This window comes from Nicotiana tabacum, chromosome 11 (assembly GCF_000715075.1).
Source record: "Nicotiana tabacum cultivar K326 chromosome 11, ASM71507v2, whole genome shotgun sequence".
NCBI lineage: Eukaryota > Viridiplantae > Streptophyta > Magnoliopsida > Solanales > Solanaceae > Nicotiana > Nicotiana tabacum.
The window spans coordinates 4,427,380-4,449,333 of NC_134090.1; the positions used below are offsets into that span (position 1 = coordinate 4,427,380).

General features: G+C 35.9%; 1 pseudogene; it reads right to left on the reverse strand.

The window, feature by feature from the left end:
• Nucleotides 1-15,790: 15,790 nt before the first annotated feature.
• LOC107816593 (F-box/FBD/LRR-repeat protein At1g13570-like) lies at nt 15,791-18,617 on the reverse strand (annotated as a pseudogene).
• Nucleotides 18,618-21,954: the final 3,337 nt, after the last annotated feature.

The window sequence follows — 21,954 nt, forward strand, 5'->3', positions numbered from 1 at the left end:
TGCCACTGAAAGGTGGTGGCTGAAGTCTCCCAAACCTCTCCAACCTACGCTGATCATCCTCAGGCATAGCAGGAAACACATAATCCTGAGCAACAGCAACCGGATGGGCTGGTGGTGCCTCTGGTGTCTGAAGTCCCTGAATAACCTGCTCGGGTGTGCGAGCGATGGGAGTCTGAGTGCCTCCCCTGGCCTGAGAAGTGGTTGCGGCCGTCGAAATAGAGACCGCCTGAGCAAGGCCAGTACACGCTGTCAGAATCTGAGCTAAGGCCTCCTGAAGGCCTGGAATCACAATAGGCACATGTGGTGACTGAGCTGGTGCATCAACAACTGGAACTTGTTCCTGATCTGGGACAACCGGTGGATCTGTAGGTACTGCCCCAACTGTTGTACGGGCTGCACCTCTGCCCCTACCACGGCCTCTACCCTGGCCTCGGCCTCTCGCGGCCCTGGCTGGTGGTACTGGTAGCTGGCCCTCCTGACCGGTAGCACGAGTCCTCACCATCTGTGAGAGAATGAAACAACAGATGTTTAGTTACTAGAATCAACAGATTCGCACGACAAGAATTCAAGAATATGGAGTTTCCTAAAGGTTCTGCAGCCTCCTGAAGATAAGTACAGACGTCTCCGTACCGATCCGCAAGACTCTACTAAACCCGCTCATGACTCGTGAGACCTATGTAACCTAGGCTCTGATACCAATCTGTCACGACCCAAAACTAACTCTATCGTGATGGCGCCTATCATGGAACTAGGCAAGCCGACTCATTTCCAAAACAAACCGATATATTCATTTCAAAGATAATTTCAAGGTAAAAACCTCCATTTAAAGAGTTCAAATCAAAGAAAAATAGAAGTGCGGAAAAGAAAAGCCCGACATCGGGGTGTCACTAGTCATGAGCATCTACTACGATCTGTTTAACAATGTCAAGGCTAACTCAGCCTGGAAAATAGCTAAATATAACTAGAGGAAGATAAGAGGGAGAAGAGCAGGGGCTGCGATCGCCAAACAGCTACCTTACTATCTCCGAGAAAAACCTGCAACCAGAACACTCAATAATCGCTACCGTGTCCAGCTACACCTGAATCTGCACACAAGGTGCTGGGAGTAACGTGAGTATGCCAACTCAGTAAGTGACAACAATAAATAAAGACTGAGCAGTAGTGATGAGCAATAAAGCATATAACGTTCATATCAGGAAATCTCAGTAAAATACCACATGCTTTTAAAAAATCAGGATTTAAATCAAACATCTCGTTTAAACCCAGTTCCAATAAAAATCATTTTAAAGACATTTTTCCAATAATTTTTCAAACAAAGGCTCAATGCAAAGGTGAGCAAAAATGATGAAATCATAAACAACCTCTCGGGCAAACCTCACAGTCACTCTTACCACTCGGGCATACCTCACAATCACTCTTGCCACTCGGGCATACCTCACAATCACTTAGCTGTCGGCACTCGGCACTCGCACTCAGTAGGTACCTGCGCTCACTGGGGGTGTGTATAGACTCCGGAGGGGATCCTTCATCCCAAGCGCTATAATCTGTATGGACAACTCACGTGCGATAATAATAAAGTATGTTGCAGGTGGGCAGCCCAGATCCACACTCATCCTCACAAATCAGGCCCTCAGCCATACTCAGTCACAAGTATGCTGCAGGCGGGCAGCCCCGATCCACACTCATCCTCACAAATCAGGCCCTCGGCCTCACTCAGTCACAAGTATGCTGCAGGCGGGCAGCCCCGATCCACACTCATCCTCACAAATTAGGCCCTCGGCCACACTCAGTCATAAATATTTCAAGCCACTCGGGCATTTCAGTAAAACAGGGCATTCGGCCCAAAACATTTATATGCATCAAAATAGAGTCATAAAAACTGAGTTATGCGGTAAACAAGCATAAACATGACTGAGCATAGATTTTCAATCGAAAATAATGAGAGGATGGTAAGAAATAGCCCCTAAGGGTCCATACAGCATTGGCGCAAGGCCCAAACATGGCATTCAGCCCAATTTACAGAAATTCTTTCTAAAACATATAAGTATCAAATGGTTTCAACAAAGTATGCAACTTTATAGTTGCCACGGGATGGACCAAGTCACAAATCCCCAACAGTGCACGCCCACACGCCCGTCACCTAGCATGTGCGTCACTTCAAAATAATAGAATGATACAAAATCTGGGTTTTCATACCCTCAGGACTAGATTTACAATCGTTACTTACCTCAACAAGATGAACCCAACATCGATCAAGCTAATCAATACTCAGGAAATTTCCACTCTGTGCGTATCCACCTCTGAATGCTTTCTTGTCTCCTCAATTCAATGCCAACGATCCGAAACTGAAATTCACCCCTTAATGATAATACACCGATCTACTTTACTAAGCAACTTCAATCTACAATATCAACATCCATTGGGACCAACATTAGTAACCTATTCCATAGTTTCATTGTATTCATAAATTTCATCGCCAAGATTACCATTCACCTTCTCTCTTATTTTCTCAAAAGTACTATTGATGCCATGAACTAGAGTTTTATAATCCAATCTTTCAACCATTAAAACTTGTAACAAATGCTTCAAATATTTCTAACTACTCATAATAAACGAGTTTGAAGCATTGGAATTACCTCTAGTAGATCAATCTTGAAAACTCACAACTTTGGTGATTTTTGTGTTCTTGAGGATTTGATGATGAAATCTTGTATTTGGATGTAAGAATGATGTAAGAAATCATGTATATTGAGTAATAATCAACCTAAAACATCATTAACAGCTTACCTTGGTTGATTGGACTTGATTTGAGCTCAAAATCGTCCCTTCACCTCAAGAACCCTAACCCCCAAATACTCAAAATATCCCCCTTCCCCGACCATGTATTTATAGGCCCAGATTTCTGGGTTTCGGATGCAGCCCTGGATGCTTCGCATCCCCACTTCACTCCTCTTTGAAGGTCAGATGCGGACCTGGACGCTATGGCAACACTTCACTGCCAGCCTCTCTTTCTTCGGACGCGACCTCGGATGCTTCGCATCCGCAGGCTCCTCCGCCAGCCTTTGGTAATTTGGTCATAACTTCTTATAGGAATGTCCAAATGACGAACGGTTTGAAGCGTTAGAAACTAGACTCAAAGATCTTTCATTTGATAGGTAACAAACCATATAACACTTCGTATAATGAGAGTTATGCTCAATGAAATTTAGGTCTTATGCGAACTCACTTGAAACTTTAATCTTATGATATTTCCAACTTCCAAACTTCTCATTAACCATCCGAAATCATCCCGAGCCCCTCGGGACCTTAACCAAATATACCAAAAAGTCCTAAAATATCATACGAACTTAGTCGCATCCTCAAATCACCTCAAACAACACTAAAACCATGAATTACACCTCAATTCAAGCCTAATTCCTCTACGGACTCCCAAATAATATTCTGGACACGCTCCTAAGCCCAAAATCACCATACGGAGCTATTGGAATCATAAAAATTCAAATCCGAGGTGATTTACATATAGGTCCATATCCGGTCCACTTTTCTAACCTAAAATTTTCAATTATGAGACTAAGTGTCTCATTTCACTCCGAGTTCCTTCAGGACTCGAACCAACTAACCCGATATAACCTAATATTGTTGAATAACACCAAAAGAAGTAGGAATGGGGAAAATAGGGTTACAACTCTCGAAACGACCGGCCAGGTCGTTACAAATAAATTGAACAACACTAGTATAACACGTAAGAATTTGGCATAAGAATGCGACAATATAAGAAAAATAGAGAAACATGGAAAACAGGTAAATTGGCGGCGCATAAGTACTCGTCACCTCACATATACGCCGCTCACATGAATTTTATTTAGCAAGTAATCTTAGGTTCCTACCTCGCTCTCAAGGCCACTTAATTCTCAATCACAGTTTTTCCTTTGGAATTCACCTCCAAACCACTCGTATCTATTCAAAAATTATTCAATAATATCAAATATTGCTAAAGGAATTAATTACATTGCATAAATTTAGATTTCCTAAATTTTCCTCCAAAAAATCAAAAATCGACCCCGGGCCCGCTTGGTCAAAACCCGAGGTTCGGACCAAAATCCATTCACACATACACCCCCGAGCCCGAATATATAATTGGTTGTGGAATCCGACCTCAAATTGAGGTCTAAATCCCCAAATTCCCGAAATCCCTAATTTCTACCCTAACCCCTAATTCTACCATAAAAACTCTAGATTTTAGGTTGAAAATTCGAGAAATGTAATAGGTAATTGAAATAAAATGGTTTAGAATCACTTACCAACAATTTGGGGAAGAAAATGACTCTTGGAAACACCTCTACCCATTTTGTTCTTGAATACTATTGAAGAAATGGCTCAAACCCGTGTTTGAAGTCTGTTTTAAGTCACTCGACAGGTCTTCATCTCGTTCACGAGAGGCCTGCCGCGATCGCGATGCACAGCGACCTAAGGCCTTCACGTTCGCGAGTCTTTCTACGTGTTCGCGTAAGACAACTCCCCCCAAGCCTTCGCGTTCGCGACCCAGTGGACGCGTTCGTGTAGAAGAACATAACCCCCTCCCCCAGGTCCCTTGAACTATCGCGTTCGCGAAGGGTACCACCCCCAACGCTTCGCGTTCGCGAAGAAGAAATTTCCCCTGCCCCTATTTTACCTTTCGCGTTCGTGACACTACCTACGCGAACGCGAAGATGGGCACACTAGAACAGTTGCTGCAGCAAAAATCTCTGATTTTCTAAGTGCAAATCACACCGTAGCCTATCCGAAACTCACCCGAGCCCTCGGGGCTCCAAACCAAACATGCACACAAGTCTAAAAATATCATGCGAACTTGCTCGAGCGATCAAATCACCAAAATAACACCTAGAACTCCGAATTTAGCACCAAATCGAATGAAATTCTCAAGAACACTTTAAATTTTCTATTTTCTCAACTGGATGTCCAAATAACGTGAAATCAAATCCATTTCTCACCAAATTTCACAGACAAGTCTTAAATATCATAATGAAACTGTACCGGACTCCGGAACCAAAATACGGACCCGATACTAACAATGCCAAACATCAATCAATTCTTAAAAATAATTAATTTTCAAACTTTTAATTTTCATCAAAAATTCATAACTTGAGCTAGGGACCTCCGAATTCGATTACGGGCATACGCCTAGGTCCCATAAGTTGATGCAGACCTACCGGGACCGTCAAAATATGGATCCGGGCTCGTTTACCAAAAATATTTACCGAAATCAACTAAAATCAACTTTTAAGACAAACATTCTTATTTTCATTAGTTTTCAACATAAAAGCTTTCCGGAAACCTATCCGGAATGCGCACATAAATCGAAGAGGGTAAAAATGAGATTGTTTTAGGCTTAAGAACGCAAATTCGAGTTCTAAAATATAAGATGATCTTTTGGATCATCACATGCTCTTAATGATTTCATAGCCTTAAGGTGGTCTATGTGTAGATAGACTTGATGGAATCACCTACGTGAGTGTAAAGGTGCGGTCGCCTTTTATGAAAGACTTGGAATGTCTTTCTAGAGCATTCATGAGACCCAAGGTATGTGCATGACCATAAAAGCACTTTGTTAGTATCGCGGAGTTAGCATAAAATTAAGGATATAGTATGTGTTGTATGGGTCTCAACTAATGTTCATTCAGTTCAAGAGTACTTCACTTTGTGGATGTTAGTTGTTGCCTCATTTCACTACGTGCCAATTCAAATCGAAAGATATTGACACTTAAGTGCGTGTTTCTTCTTTTGCCCAGAATTGTTCTTATTCTATTTTTTTATTTGCATTAGTGGGGGATTGTTGATTTTATTAATCTTGTTAATGCAAAGCCAAAGATTTCTTTGTGGTTCCTTTTCTTTCTTTACTTCTTTGTATTTTGTGAAAGACAAAGTGTCGCTCATTGGTGGTGGAAAGTCTTTTCCTTCTCTTTATATTAAATTGCTCTTTATTGGGCTTGTAAAGAGCAAGTAAAATGGAGTGGTCTCACGCACATAAGAAATTGGTTTTGAAGGCAAAACGGATCGATTTACCTCCGATTTGTCGCCCCTCTCCCCTATGCGCGAGATATACGTGAGGCCTATTCCAAATCTGGTTTTGCTAAAATTATTTCTTCATTTTTTGAGCTTACCATAATATGTCCAAAGCATTCTCTTTTAAATTGAATTTTGTAACGTTCCATTTATTTTTTTGTAACTGCCATGCTTTAATTTCTGTAACAACTGTGTTTAATTCTTGTAAAAGTTGTGGTTAATTTTGTAATAGCTCCATTTTAATTTCTATAACAGCTACAAATTAATTCCTTCATTTGTAACTGTCCAACAACTTTGCCAATAAAAGGCATTCTTCTTTGTAAATTATTAAACAAAAAAAAAAACTTCAACTCTCTTCTTCTTCAACCGATATCTGGGCAATTGTCATGTGTTTGGAGGTGTTGTGGAACCTTGGGGAGCGACCGGTCTTAACGATTTGTACTCAGTCGGGTCAAAATCGCTTTCAAGGCAGTGGCTTACCACGACACATTTTTTTATATAAGTTGTTCTTGTTTCCTTCTTGTTCTTAGTCAATATTATCTACTCATTTTTCTTACAAGCTATAATTTGAACAATGTCATATCTTATTATAAAGTTAATTTTGAGTTCCTTAACGTTATAAATAGAATAATCATGTTACGAATTTGTTAGAAAATATACCACTACTTTTTATGCTCATGATTTCAATATATTATGTGCATCAAGTGTGTACATATGTCTCTGCGGGAGTGTGTGGTTTCTTTGAGTTCTACATTCCCCCCTATTCTTTATTGTGGTTTTTTGAGTTTTGATTATCACTAATGAAATATTTGTGATGTATTATTTATGTGAAATGTAAATAGATAACTTTTAGTGGTGGAGTTTTATAAACACAAATAATTTAATTGTGAAATTATAAATAACTCAGTATGCAAATGTTTTTTACTCTATTAGCATATAAACTTTAAACTCGTAACAATCAAGGGCGTATGTAGGTTAATGTATGGGTTCACGTGAATCCATGCTCATTTCTCAAAATCATGTATAACAATGTTATCTTTCTTCAAAACTACTAAAATATATGTGTGTGCACCCATGCTCAAAGACACTTATGGTGCAATAATTACTTGATGCACCTCTATAAGTGAAATTGGCGGTTCAAATCTCACTCTAGACGGTCTTATGTTCTACACGGAGTATGGGATATATAAGTGAAAATCACAAAAATTTCAAAAATAAAATAATTTTACGCCTATAATTTCAAATGTGTAATGGGTCATGGTAAGACATTATACGTGAAATAGGATACGAATTTTCTTTTTAAAATCGTTTCACGTAGACGTGGTTAGTGCAAGTCTTATCAAAAGATGTTGTAATCTCTTTTCCCAATTTCTGGCACAAATAATGCTTCACTTATTTAATTGAGAATATATAAGCATATGGTTTCATAAAAATTAAAAAAAAATAAAAAAGAAAGAATACTTTTTCTCAAATGTCGTTGTGAGAGGCGGATTCAGGATTTGTTAGCTATGGGTGCCACTATTTTAAAGCAAGTCGATCACTAGCGAAGGAGATAACGTTAGGGTGTACATTTAATCGATTTGATCCGTTTTCCATTAATTCGGTTTGGTTCGATCCATTTTAAATTAATTAAATTTAATTTGAAAGATTTTTTTATGCATAAATGGATACGTAATACGCCTTTTCGATCTGCATATAGTTGATTAACACCATGTCTTTGATGCATCACTCTAAAGAAATTCAAAAATTAATAAAATAACATTAGATGGTCAAATGTGGTTGTGAGAGGCGGATTCAGGATTTGTTAGCTATGGGTGCCACTATTTTAAAGCAAGTCGATCACTAGCGAAGGAGATAACGTTAGGGTGTACATTTAATCGATTTGATCCGTTTTCCATTAATTCGGTTTGGTTCGATCCATTTTAAATTAATTTAATTTAATTTGAAAGATTTTTTTATGCATAAATGGATACATAATATGCCTCTTCGATCTGCATATAGTTTATTAACACCATGTCTTTGATGCATCACTCTAAAGAAATTCAAACATTAATAAAATAACATTAGATGGGCAAAATAGAAAATTATAAAAAATTTATCCAAATAAAATTTGAAGATAAAAAAATAAAGGAAGAAACATACAATTTAAATAAATAATAAAAATGAGATTGCACAAAAAAGTGAATAACAAAGATGAAGAAAATGAGCATAAAGAAAAGAAAATAAAGGTAACAAAGGGAACAGCTAATAACCAAACAACCCAGCGAGACTCAACCGGTCGTTTTGACTTTTAGAACCCCGTTCCCCTAAATAAAACTTCTCGTATGTGCTTTAAATGATTTATAACTTGTGGGATGGTTGGTTCGGGATTTAAAAGTGTTTGGGTTGAAATCGGAACAATTGTTTCCTTAAGTTGGCTTTAAAAGGCCAAGTTTGACTTTGGTCAACTTTTTGAGCAAACAAACTCAGATCAGTATTTTGATAGTTTTGGTAGGTCCGTATCATGATTTGGGACTTGGACGTATGCCCGGAATCAAATTCCGAGGTCCCTAACCCGAGATATGAAATTTTGATTAAAAATAAAATTTAACTTCAAATAGTGACCGAATGTCGAAAGATGTTAAAATGACCCCGGAATAGAATTTTGATGATTCCAACAGCTCTGTATGGTGATTTTGGACTTAGGAGCGTGATCAAAATTTTATTTGGAAGTCCGTAGTGAAATTAGGCTTGAAATGGTTAAAACAAGAATTTAAGTTTGGAAGTTTGACCGGGGAGTTGACTTTTTGATACCGGAGTCGGAATACAGTTCCAAAAATTTTCATAGCTCCGTTATGTCATTTATGACTTGTGTGCAAATTTTGAGGACAATCGGAGTTGATTTGATAAGTTTCGACATCGAATGTAGAAGTTGAAAATTCTTAGTTTCCTTAAGCTTGAATTGGGGTATGATTCGTGGTTTTAGCGTTGTTTGATGTGATTTAGAGGTTCGACTAAGTTCGTATGATATTTTAGGACTTGTTGGTATATTCGGTTGAGGTCCCGAGGGCCTCAGGTGAGTTTCGGATGGTTAACGGATCACAAATTGGACTTAAACAGCTGCTGCAATTTTTTTTTCTCTTCTGCTGAAAATTCTGGGCTATGATCGAGCCCAAGATCAAGACCCACAATCGAGCTCCCAAGATCGAACTAGGCAGATATGTAAGTTATAAAAACAGAGGCATTCGACCTATTTGTCATTTTTGACAAACTTGAGCTTGAGCAGAAGCAACGTTTGGCAGATGTTTCAAGGAAAGACATTTGAGCAGAGTGACATGTGTCTCTATATCAAGCCGGATGTGTTCATTTCAGCATAAAAGCTCCCTATGTTGGAGTATTCGGACGTGGGATATCGTTTTATCGTCGGTTATTTCATGTAATACTATATTGTGCCGTGTGAGTTATGAAATGGCTTGATAAATTTCTTATGTGATGAGGTTCCGCATAGCGATGGTGTTATGTGAGTAGGATGGCTCTCGAGATTCAGATCATATATTGTACCTTAGTTGTGCTTGAGTTTTGTAGCGTATGGCGATGTCGGTCCTTCCAGGGATGATATTATGCACTGAGCGTGCTTGTGTCCGATATTCGGATATTTTGTAGTAATGAGCATTTTAGCTCGGTAAGTATTTTCTTATAGATTCTTTTTGTGCGGATCGGGTGGCACGCCGCCACGGGTATGTTGTTTGGATCGGGTTGCACGCAGCAACGGTATCATGTGTGGATCGGGTTGCACGTCGCAATAATGTGATGTTGAGTACAGTCTCCTATATTCTATTTTGTGTGTTTGTGTCCCTTTTTCTAAGGAAGGTTCATGACACCTTTTCAGTTGTCTAATTAGTCACGTGGGTTGAGAAATCCTTTACAGAGTTCGTTTTTCTTATGTATCGTAATCGAGTCTGTAGCTTATTAGCTCATTATGGCGACATATGAGGCTTTTTGATCGCGTCTGAGGTGGTTTATTGCCTGAGCAGCTTATACTTAGTGAGACGAGATTATTGGATTCAGGATCAGTGCGATCGGATTATATGAAGTGTAATAAATAGCAAATACCATTATTTGGTTATAATGAGGCAATAGTTCTTGTCAGAAGGAGAAACTCAATAATTGTTGACTCGGCAGTTGATTATGAATTTCTATACATTTCTTCCATCGTGGAAGCATTTCAATAGTTGGAACATGACTTATATGTATCATGAGGTGTGTTGTGAACATCAGATTCATGAAATTTTGGCTATTGTTATCGGAGGATGTTATTATAGTCATGTGAATGATGCGGTGCATGGTCTAAATTCAACAAAGGTATGCAATCCTGTATTAGTGCATCGTGTAGTGATTGTTACGACATTTATAGGTTGGAGACATGCATGGTGGAGAATTCTGGATGTTAGAATTGGGCTCTAAGGCTTATTTGCCTAAATAAATGGGAGAATATTAAGATTGGCTCGAGTTAATGTACTCAACTGGGTGTGGTAGCACGGGTAGGTGCACGAGGTGTTCAACAGTAATTTTGGATAACTCCGGAACACTCCTTAGCACGTTCGAGGACGAACATATATTTAAGTGGGAGAGAATGTAACGACCCAACCGGTCATTTTGACTTTTAGAACCCTGTTCCCCTAAATAAAACTTTCTGTATGTGCTTTAAATGATTTATGACTTGTGAGATGGTTGGTTCGGGATTTGAAAGTGTTTGGGTTGAAATCGGAACAATTATTTCCTTAAGTTGGCTTTAAAAGGCCAAGTTTGACTTTGGTCAACTTTTTGAGCAAATAGACTCAGATCAGTGTTTTGATAGTTTTGGTAGGTCCGTATCGTGATTTGGGACTTGGGCGTATGCCCGGAATCAAATTCCGAGATCCCTAGCCCGAGATATGGAATTTTGATTAAAAATAAAATTTAACTTCAAATAGTGACCGGATATCGAATTATGTATGAAAACGACCCCGGAATAGAATTTTGATGATTCTAACAGCTTCGTATGGTGATTTTGGACTTAGGATCGTGATCGGAATTTTATTAGGAAGTCCGTAATGAAATTAGGCTAGAAATGGCTAAAACAAGAATTTAAGTTTGGAAGTTTGACCGGAGAGTTGACTTTTTGATACCGGAGTCCGAATACAGTTTCGAAAATTTTCATAGCTCCGTTATATCATTTATGACTTGTGTGCAAACTTTGAGGACAATCGGAGTTGATTTGATAGGTTTCGACATCGAATCTAGAAGTTGAAAATTCTTAGTTTCCTTAAGCTTGAATTGGGGTATGATTCGTGGTTTTAGCGTTGTTTGATGTGATTTAGAGGTTCGACTAAGTTCGTATGATGTTTTAGGACTTGTTGGTATATTTGAGGTCCCGAGGGCCTCGGGTGAGTTTCGGATGGTTAACGGATCACAAATTGGACTTAAATAATTGCTGCAATTTTTTTTTCTCTTCTGCTGGAAATTCTGGGCTATGATCGAGCCCAAGATCGAGGCCCAAAATTGAGGCCCAAAAATCGAGCTCCCGAGATCGAGCTCCCGAGATCGAACTGGGCAGATCTGTAAGTTATAAAAACAGAGGCATTCGACCCATTTGCCATTTTTGACAAACTTGAGCTTGAGCAGAAGCGACGTTTGGCAGATGTTTCAAGCAAAGACATTTGAGGTAAGTGATTCCAACTCGGATTTGGTCTATATACACAAATATATCATTTTTTTCATCATTTAATTAGTGTTTTGAGATTGAAATTTGAAAATTTTTAGAAATCTCATAGAAACGAATTTTTAAGATTTCGGTATCGATTCTGAGTCGGATTTGAGTGAAACTGGTATGCTTGGACTCATAATTGAATGAGTTATCGTATTTCATAACTTTCGCCGGATTCCGAGATGTGGGCCCCACGGATGAATTTTTATTAATTTCGGAATTTTTATTAAAAATATAGTATTTTCTTATAGAATTAATTCCTATAATTTTTAGTGATTGTATCAAATTATTTTGGCTAGATTCGAGCCAGGCAGAGTTGGATTATCGTGGAAAAGGCCTTATAGTGGATTAAATTGGAGTAAGACGAGGTAAGTCTCTTGTCTAATCTTGTGAGAGGGAAATTACCTCCTAGGTGATTAAAAATTAAATAATTGTTGCTAATTGTGGGGGGCTACGTACGCACGAGGTGACGAGAGTCCGTGCGTAGCTACTATTAAATGCTAAAGTTCGGGTAATTTAGGACTCAAAGCATGCCTTACTTGTGTAGATTGTATTCTTTGATTTATTTATATTAATTGATATCTATATGAATATATTGTGAATTGTTAGATAAAGATATTAAAGGATGAAAATCTCATATGCTTAATTTTTGTTTAAATCAATTAATTGTTAAAAAAAAATTGTTCTCCTCCCAAATTTATCTTATAATAAACATATTGTCCTTCCGGAGGCACATAAGAAAATGTCCTCCTTTCTTGTGGAGCGGGCCGAACGCCTCGGCAGGATAGATGCATCTATGGATCGCGCCGCACGTCCCTCGGCAGTGTACACGACACTCTGGAGCGGGCCGTACGTCCTCGACAGAAATCGTGCTTAATAATAATAATTATTATTATACGATACTTGGACAGTTCATTACAGCTTGTAAAGTTATTTGATAAATTGAAAATTTATTGAAATTAAATTGTAGCTTGTAAAGCTATTTGATAAACTGGAATTTTTATTGAAATTGAAAGATTTACTTAATAGATTAGAAATTATTTGAATTGAAGGAATTTAATTATTATACTGAGAATTATTGGAATTGAAGGAATTTAATTACTTCTACTGGTTCAATAAATTATTGTTAATTATGTGAATCATCGTTGATATAAATATTTCTATTTTCATGATTATTTAATATTATTGACCCATAGTGAGTGTCATAGTCGGCCCTCTCATCTCTAGCTCTTCGAGATTAGGCTTGATACTTACTGGGTATACGTTATTTTCGTACTCATATTGCACTTGCTGCACATTTTATTATGCAGGTACATATATGTATAGAGGCCTTGTGGGCGCAGAGGTGTTATAAAAATTGTGGGGACATATGTGAGCTGCATTCTATATTACGATCCGCAGTTAACAGAATCTCCTTCAGAGTTATTATATTTTCCTGTCTAATTTGTATTCTGGACAGATGCTGTATTTTATTTTAATTCCCTAGTAAATGCTCATGCACTTGTGACACCGGATTTTGGGAATGGTTGTGAATTGTTTAGAAATTTAGCTGCAAAAATATTTATCATTTACTCTATCAGTTTTTATCTCTACAATTTTATTAAAAAAAATTTTATTTCAAAAATACTAAAAATGGGTAATTAAGTTAATTGATTATGGTTGGCTTGCCTGACAGTGGTGTCCGGCGCCATTACGACCTTTTGAATTTTGGGTCGTGACATTATATATGTAGAATATTTTGAGAAAAATATTAGTATATATATAAAATTTATCCAGAGTGACTAGGTAGCATCCCACCCCCACTCCAATAAATAGATCAGCCCCTGGTTGTGCCTGTGCATGTCTTGCATTAATAAATTCACATGTTATTTCAAATTTTCACCTTTCCCTATTATTCCACCGTTTTTTAATTCTTCTGCAATCTATCTTAAATGCCTATCCAATTTCATGGCTAACAAGAATAATTTAAAAATTCACAACCTGCTACCCACCACTTGACACCACAACAAATCGATTAACGTTTGACTGCTTTCGAATTTTGTTTCTATTTCGCCGGACATGCTGTGATTCACGAAATTAAGTTTGAGCACTTTTGAAATTGTTTGATTTTGAGTTGAATAGTCCTTTTTGATTTTTGAGTAGGCGGAATTATGAGGTTTCCCTACTGGGTTACTCTCTTTGTTATTTAATATTGTGATAGTTTTGCCTCTGATTTATGGGATAAAGTAGGCGACTTTGAAGATTCTCAGATTCTTGCATTTTGAGCTTTGGTGAGGAAGAAGATTGTGGGTTTTTTAATGGGATATTTTCGCTTTTAGCTCGCGCCAGAAACTATTTACATCTGGTAGCCGAAAAAGTATATAAAACTTGTATAATTTTTGTATATAATATGTATGTATGTATGTATATATATATATATATATATATATATATATATATATATATATATATATATTCTTGGATATTAGTTTTACAACGGCTATACAATGTCATTTTTTCTTTTTTTGGGTATCTTCATGGATCCCAAATTAATCTTTGGGAAAAGATGGTGAATAGTGGCGGTCATGGATGAAGAGTGGTGGTGATCGGGTGGTTGCACGATGGATATGGGTGGTTGTTTCTTCCTTTTCTTCTCCAACGTGGATGGTTGTTATGTAGGGGTGGGAAGTAATGTTTTGAAAAAAAAGGAAAAGAAATGATCATTTCACGCGCCTAACATAGGTGCAGTTCACACAAATATGTCATGTCATCATTTGTGTTTTGGAGGGGAAAAAATTATTTGTGTTTAGGGTTGACAAAATGATTAAAAGAAAACAGTTAACCACTCATATTATCCACTAAAAATGGGTTGGATAATGAACTATTTAAAAACGGGTCAAATATGGATAAAAACCATATTATCCATTTAGAAATTGGATAACCAATAGATACCTAATGAGTTTAACTTTTATTTGTAAAGCCTCAAATTAGATGTTTCTCAAGTTTGGGAGACTAGAAATTCTCCCAAAGTGATCATATTCATGAAGTCATGGATAATATGGTTACCCATATTGTCCGACGGTTAACCCATTTTTTATCTGTATTAAATATGGGTCGGGTCGTATAATTTATCCGTTTTTCACTCGTTTTGACACGTCCCATATCCGAACCAACCCACCCGTTTGCCAGCCCTATTTGTGTTTAATAGGAACACCTTTATTTGAGATAGAGTGTTCAATAGGTATTAGATTGAGTTTAAGTGGTAAAATAAAAATTAGAGCCAAGTTTAAGCAGCGGTCTAGGTATTTGGCCAAAATTATTAATAATGAATCATAACAAAATAAAAGCATGTATTTTGGGTATGTCAACTGTTAAGCACACCCTTTTCAGCATATCAAAGGGCTAACCAGCTATTTTAAAGCAGAAAAAAATCGCGTGATCAAGAGGTTATTGATTAAACCCGTGAAATAATATTGTCATATAGTGACCAATAATATCAAGAGATCAGGGATTGACCGTGAAAAGAATATTGTCGACCAACAATATATGCACCCAAATGAAGCAACGGAGAATAGTTTTGGTTCCAATCACAGCAAAATTATATTTTACTATGATAAGGAGGTAAAAGAAGAACTTGGTAAGAGCCAAATCTTAGTTTTGGCTCAGCTTTTATTTGGGATTAGGATCATATTTTATCCAAACTTGGTTTTTAAATCTAAGTTTAAATTGATTATAATTCTAACTTACCCAGAATTTATTATTGATGGTTGTTTGGAAAATAATAGATATAAATTGAGATATTACTCAATCATACTTCATTAATCTCAATATGTGCTACCACCAAAGGATGTGGTGCAGCGAATAAGGCTGTTCTTCCCTTAACCAGAGAAAAATCCTTGATATGGAACGCTTCCCCCCAAATGAGGATCTACGCGGCGCAAATTCGGATATTGTCGGACTCCAATGCGGATACCGGACACCGGGTGAAAAATCATTCATGAGTAGGTAATAGTAAATGTGTGAATCCTTAATCATGTAATGACAATATTATTACAGAACAAACTAATTGAAACATCCATCCAACAATGCCTCTGAAATAGATACAGCAAGGGAAAACACTGTTATACTGCTACATCAACACTTGTTTCTCTCTATTCAATATTAATTTCTAAGCTAAGGATCCTGATACATAAAATCTACATAGACTACTTCTGCTTTAGGTGATGCACGCAAAAAATTTGATACCTCAGCGAGTATTTTTAATCTTGTGTCAAGAGGTTCATCATCTAGAAACCGTCGATCGATTAGCATTCTCACCAACACTGGAGAATTGGCCAACAAAAGCTTTATAAGCTGCATCTCAGACGTTCTTCCTGTAAAGAGTTCTATCTTAACTTCCCTTAGGTGATTAAATGTCACGTCTGACAAATGTTTGAGTTCAAGGGATTCCTCAGTACCACTATCATCTTCACTGTAAACCTAAAAAAGATAACAAGAAGTCAACTCTCAGATTATTGAGGATCTAAGAAATACGAAAAATAGCCACTAAATAAGAAAGAAAGAACCAGTATTTCGAGATATTCTAAACATGGGAAGCTTCTTATCAAGAAAAGAGCAAATGAGAGCTTATGTGAATCCGCCAGCATAATATGAGGCAGGTAAAATCGTTTGACGCTGTTAAGAGCAAAGGGAAGCCTTGTTGGCGCTTCAGCGTAATCATCAAAGAACTAGGAAAAAAATAACCAAAATTCAAGACCAGTCAGCCCAAAAGAAGTTCCATCTGCTAAAGTGCATAACAATGAAGTCATGAAGTAAAATCTACCATGGTATTAAAGAAGTCCAAGTAGAGGTGCTCGAGAGCAGAACATGACTCGAAAACCTTGGCAAAATCAAGATTCTCTGCCCTCATATCGTCACCTACCAGAGATACTTTTACCAGAAGAGGGACATTCTTTAAGCAGATAGAACTTATATCGCCTCTGAAATCAAACGATCTCAGCATTGGGGCATTAATTTCAATAATGCTTAAAATGTCTGAGATATTCAGAACCAACTGCCCAAGCACTGGACAATGAGATATTAAAGTCTCCAGCAATACAGAAGAAATTTTGACATTACATAGCTCCAGGCTGGTTAACATATCAAATCCTTGAAAAGCTGATGGGGGAAGCATTAAGCAGTTACGAAGAGTTAGATGCCTCAGCTGCGAACAAGTGAAAAGTGAAGAAGGCAATTTGTATAGCATTTTCCACGAAAGGTGAAGAACAAGATGTTGAATGTCTTTCCTAGAGAGGAAAGATACGAAGTTGCCAATCTCAGGACAACTTTCTAGAAAACCAATGTTCAGGGTAAACTTAGTAATGGGTCCTTCATGAAGGGGCAAAAGCTGGTAGATAATCTTTGTAAATTTGACTGTAGGGCTTAGTAAATCTTTTTTTGTTACCCACAGAGATGAATCAAGCGTCAACTTTGTAAGTCTACACCAGTGATACCTCCATTTCTTCGATAAGATGCTTGTCCTCACAGCATCTTTACAAGGCAAACACATCAGAATGACATCGATTACATTATCAGGAAGGTCGCTAAGGACGTCAGGAGGTAAACTTCGACAATACTTTATTCTCTTAGGAGGCATCATATAACAACAATCACCAAGAACCTGCAGAAAATAAGCAATAATACGAAGTAAGGAATCTCCAACTATTTGGACGCTATACACATGGTCAAAGCAAAGGTGCATTCTAGTTGAAATCAGTCAATTATGTCCTCTTATTATCTATATTATTATACCGATATTCTGATTTGCCTTGAGATACCCATATCAGGCTAAGACGGCATGTATATGTACCATAAACAAATCCATGTAACATAGCTTAATATCCATTAATTGTATTCCTACAACAGGAACAAGAAGGGGAACCTTGGCGTAACCCGTGGCGGATCTAGAGTGCAGTTGTTGGGTTCTCGGGAACCAAGTAACTTTTGCTTAGACCCTGTATTTCTATTAAAAAATTCAGTAAATATTAATAAATATCTAACTATGAACACAATTATTATTGTATATTAATTTGAAATTAATCCAGGAACCCATATACTATAAATCCTAGATCCGCATCTGGACGTAACTAGTAAAGTTGTTGTCATGTCACCAGGATATCACGGGTTAGAGCCGTAAAAATAGCCTATTGCAGAAATGCAGCATAAGGCTACGTACAATATACTAGTCCGGCCCTCCCGGGACGCCAGGATAGCGGGAGCTTTGTACACCGGGCCGACTTTTTCTTTCTTCTTCCAATTCATAGAATACATTTTGACGGTTCAAAAGGAAAAATCAAATGTATAGAAACCCATAATCACATTATCTGTTTGCTTCAATCTTCTAAGCTTTTATCAACCATAATTACTAACAATAACGAGAAAAAATTAATACACAAACTTGGTCTCAGTTTTTAACTCATAAATAAACATAAGAAGCTGTTTTTGCTAGATCAGAACATCAAATTAGTAGCTTTACTATATAACTTCAGCTAGCATACAACAATTGCAACTACTATTGAAAGTTGTGAGCGTACATACCTGAAAAAACAACATTCTAAAATGAGACAAAAAGGAAAAACAAAAAACAGAAGATAATATCATCAAAAAGGGAAAGTGATGATTCTAAATAGTAATAAAAAAAGGAGAGAGATAACCTTATGAATGGCTTCAGCAGTTGAGTATTATTTGGACAAGTCTTGAATCTCAATCTATGGCTTTAGTCTTTAGAGAGAGATTTATATAGAGATATATATAGAGAGAGGGGGGAATCGGGGAAAACAGCAATAGAGTGAAGTTAAAGGGAATGTTTGGTGACCACTTCTATTCAGTATTATTTTATGCATGAACCATCGTGTTATTCGTTTCAAATGATTGAATCTATTTCTTTAACAATTTAACTTTATACATTAATTTATATTCACACAATATATATATATATATATATATATATATACTTCATTTTACACTACGAGTTCAAAAGTTTTCTTTTCTTTTTTTAAATTTTATGTCCAATTAAATAATTTACATAAAATTAAACGGTGAAAGTATTATTTTATGCTACATTAAATGTAGTATAATAATATCATAATTAGTTATAATTAAATAACTACATTAAATCAAATAAATTCATATTTATTGCGATAAACTTAAAATTATAAGCTTTATTTTTTTAAAATGAAAGAATGATAAGATATAAAATATTATTACTAAGACATTAATGAGGGAGATTAGGGATAATAATAAAGAATTTCCATTTGTTTATATTTAATTCGGTCATATCTTTTTGAGAGAAGCATAAGTCTTTGTTTGTGGGTTCGAGTTAACAAAACAGTAATAGCTCCAGAATTTAAAAAAAATAAAAGCAAAAAGAAAAAATCGAAACTTGAAAAATAAAAACTGTGCCCATAGTAAAAAGCAGATTAGCACCAAAAATGTGCCACGCAATGGACACGTGGCTCACGAATTAAACCCACCGAAGAGCTGAAGCAGCACATAGTAAAAAGCATATTATTGGTAACGTGGCTTATAAATTAAACCTACTCATGTACTACTACGGTCAACCTCCTATATAACAACCTTATTTATTTTTATATTTTTTAACTTTTATTATATATTTATAACAATATTTGATATTTAAATATTTTTTAGCTGTTAATAAATATAAATTATTCAAAAAATAATTAAATTTCTTTTTAAATATTATATATAAATAATAATAAAATTATTCAAAATTTAAAATCTCAAAAATATATGCATATTTCACTAGTTAAATATTGAAGAAAGCTAATACATTATTAATAAATTCATAACTAAACGTATAAAAATTTAAACTCCAAGGCAGAAATTTTAAAGTTACCTAAAAAAATAAATTCTTTCAAGATTGATGGAATAACTTTGTAATTGTAGCTTGTTTCGTCGATTACATTCTCTTACTAGCGATATAGCGCTTGAATTTGTGAAAATTCGTGTCCAATTTTTCAGCAAAAAAGTATCAATATCTTTCTCTTGAAGACAATCTAAGAGTTTAACAGTTAATTTTTTTTATCTAAATATTTTTTGCAATTTGTCTAATGGAATCATGTATAAATCTTCAAATCTTATATCTTATGCAATATAGAAACTTTGTTTAATGAAAAAAGATTGTGGGCATATTTTTAGAATTTGTTGGTAATAACTTTGAATATTATCATTTATAACAAAATCATTACACCTAAAGAGCACTTAAATCCAAAATCACCTTCTAGGAAGGGTGCTATGGAAATTAAGCCTCTAGACAAATACTACTTACGATCTTCTGCAGAAATTCTCTACATGTATGAGCCTTTTTTCGAACTATCTATTGTATCTATTCTCTCTATAACATCCTGCTTAGTTTGTTTTACTACTTCCTCTACATTGACACCTTTGAACATTCTCTAGCTTATAGCACTCCACGTATGGTAGAACATTGATCCAAAGATTGTAGCTATTCTTGATCTGCTTCCCGTTTTTCCTCTTTATACACTCCAAGGTCTTCCTAATGTCTCCCTCTTGTATTTGAATACCAGCCCAACTTGTAATTGCTCGTCTAGGTGTTGTGATCCAGCTACATGCAACAAATAAATAAGTGTTGTCTTCTTCTGTTCCTGCATCACATAAACAACAAGTTCCATCCTCAACTTGGATATGCAGTTTAGAATTATTATTAGTAATTTTAAAGATTCTATATAGTTGTTATATTGAAATAATTTTACAAATAGAAATATAGCTTAAAAAATTGGTTCTAAAGCAAAGTTGACTGAATGATTGTTATATAAAAATGATATTATAAAAAGGTGTACCATATTTCTCTTTCTTCCGAGCAAAAATATAGTATAAAGTAGATTAACACCAAAAAGTTGCCACGCATTGGACATGTGGCTTACAAATTAAACTCACTTGTTAACTGTTATTTTAATTTATATGACACACTTTTTTATTAATATGTTTAAAAAATGACATATTTTTACAATTAAAAATAATTTAATTTTAAACTCTTCATTTTACTCTTAATGAGAATGTTTTATAACCACACAAACTCATGACTCCACAAAAACCTTTATTCCTTAATATTTTAATATCATAAGTTTCAAAAAAAATTAACTCCATATCGAATCAAATTAACTCCATATCGAATCAAATTAACTCATCTAAATTGAAACGGAGGAATTACTACCGTCCCAACAAAAATATACTACTCCTTCAACTTAAATTTCAATTGAAATGATGGTAAAATAAAAAATTTAACGTTAAATTATATATATATATATATATATATATATATATATATATATATTAGAACATACTAATAAAAAAAATATGTAATATTATAATTAAAATAGAGAAAAGTAAAAACCAGATTAGCACCAAAATTTTGCCACGCATTTGGACACGTGGCTTACAAATCAAAACCATTTCTTCCAAGCAAAAGTCATATTCTACCATCCTTTACCCTCCCCAAGAGCTGAAGCAGCACACAAGTAGGATTCGAAGAGAAAAGGGCAGATCCTATCATCAGCAAAATCTTCTTACTTGGTAAGCTTAAAATCTTCTTCCCATTATTTTGTTTATTTATTTTGTGCTTTTTATTATCAGAAAAATTAAGTCTTTTATTTTCTGTCTCATACTTTGTTTTAGTTGTTGTTTCTCTTGGATGTGTATATGTGTATTTGTTCTTTCTTTTAAGTCAATAAAAGTGACTTTGAAAAAAAATTCATTTTGGAAGCAAATAATTAGAGAGAAGTACTATATGAAAATTAATGCCTAGATTAAACAACAACAACATACCCATTATTACCCCACACTGTGGGGTCTGAGAGGTCTGAGAGTATAGCTTGCACGCATACCTTACGGCTAACTTGTGAGGATAGATTTTCAATAGACCCTCAGCTCAGAAAAACATTAAAATTATCATATTTCTTCCCATCTATTTAGCACCTAAATATAGGTGAAATAGTATAAAATGTGAGTAAGCTAATTCAAACACCATGTTTAGTAACGAGATACAAAGAGTTCTTTTCCCCCTTAAAACGGTGATGCCCCGGCTATGATCCCACAAGTAGGGTTTGGGAGGGCGGGGTATGCAGAACTTATTCCTACCTCACAGAAAGCATGTTGTTGATAGACTATCG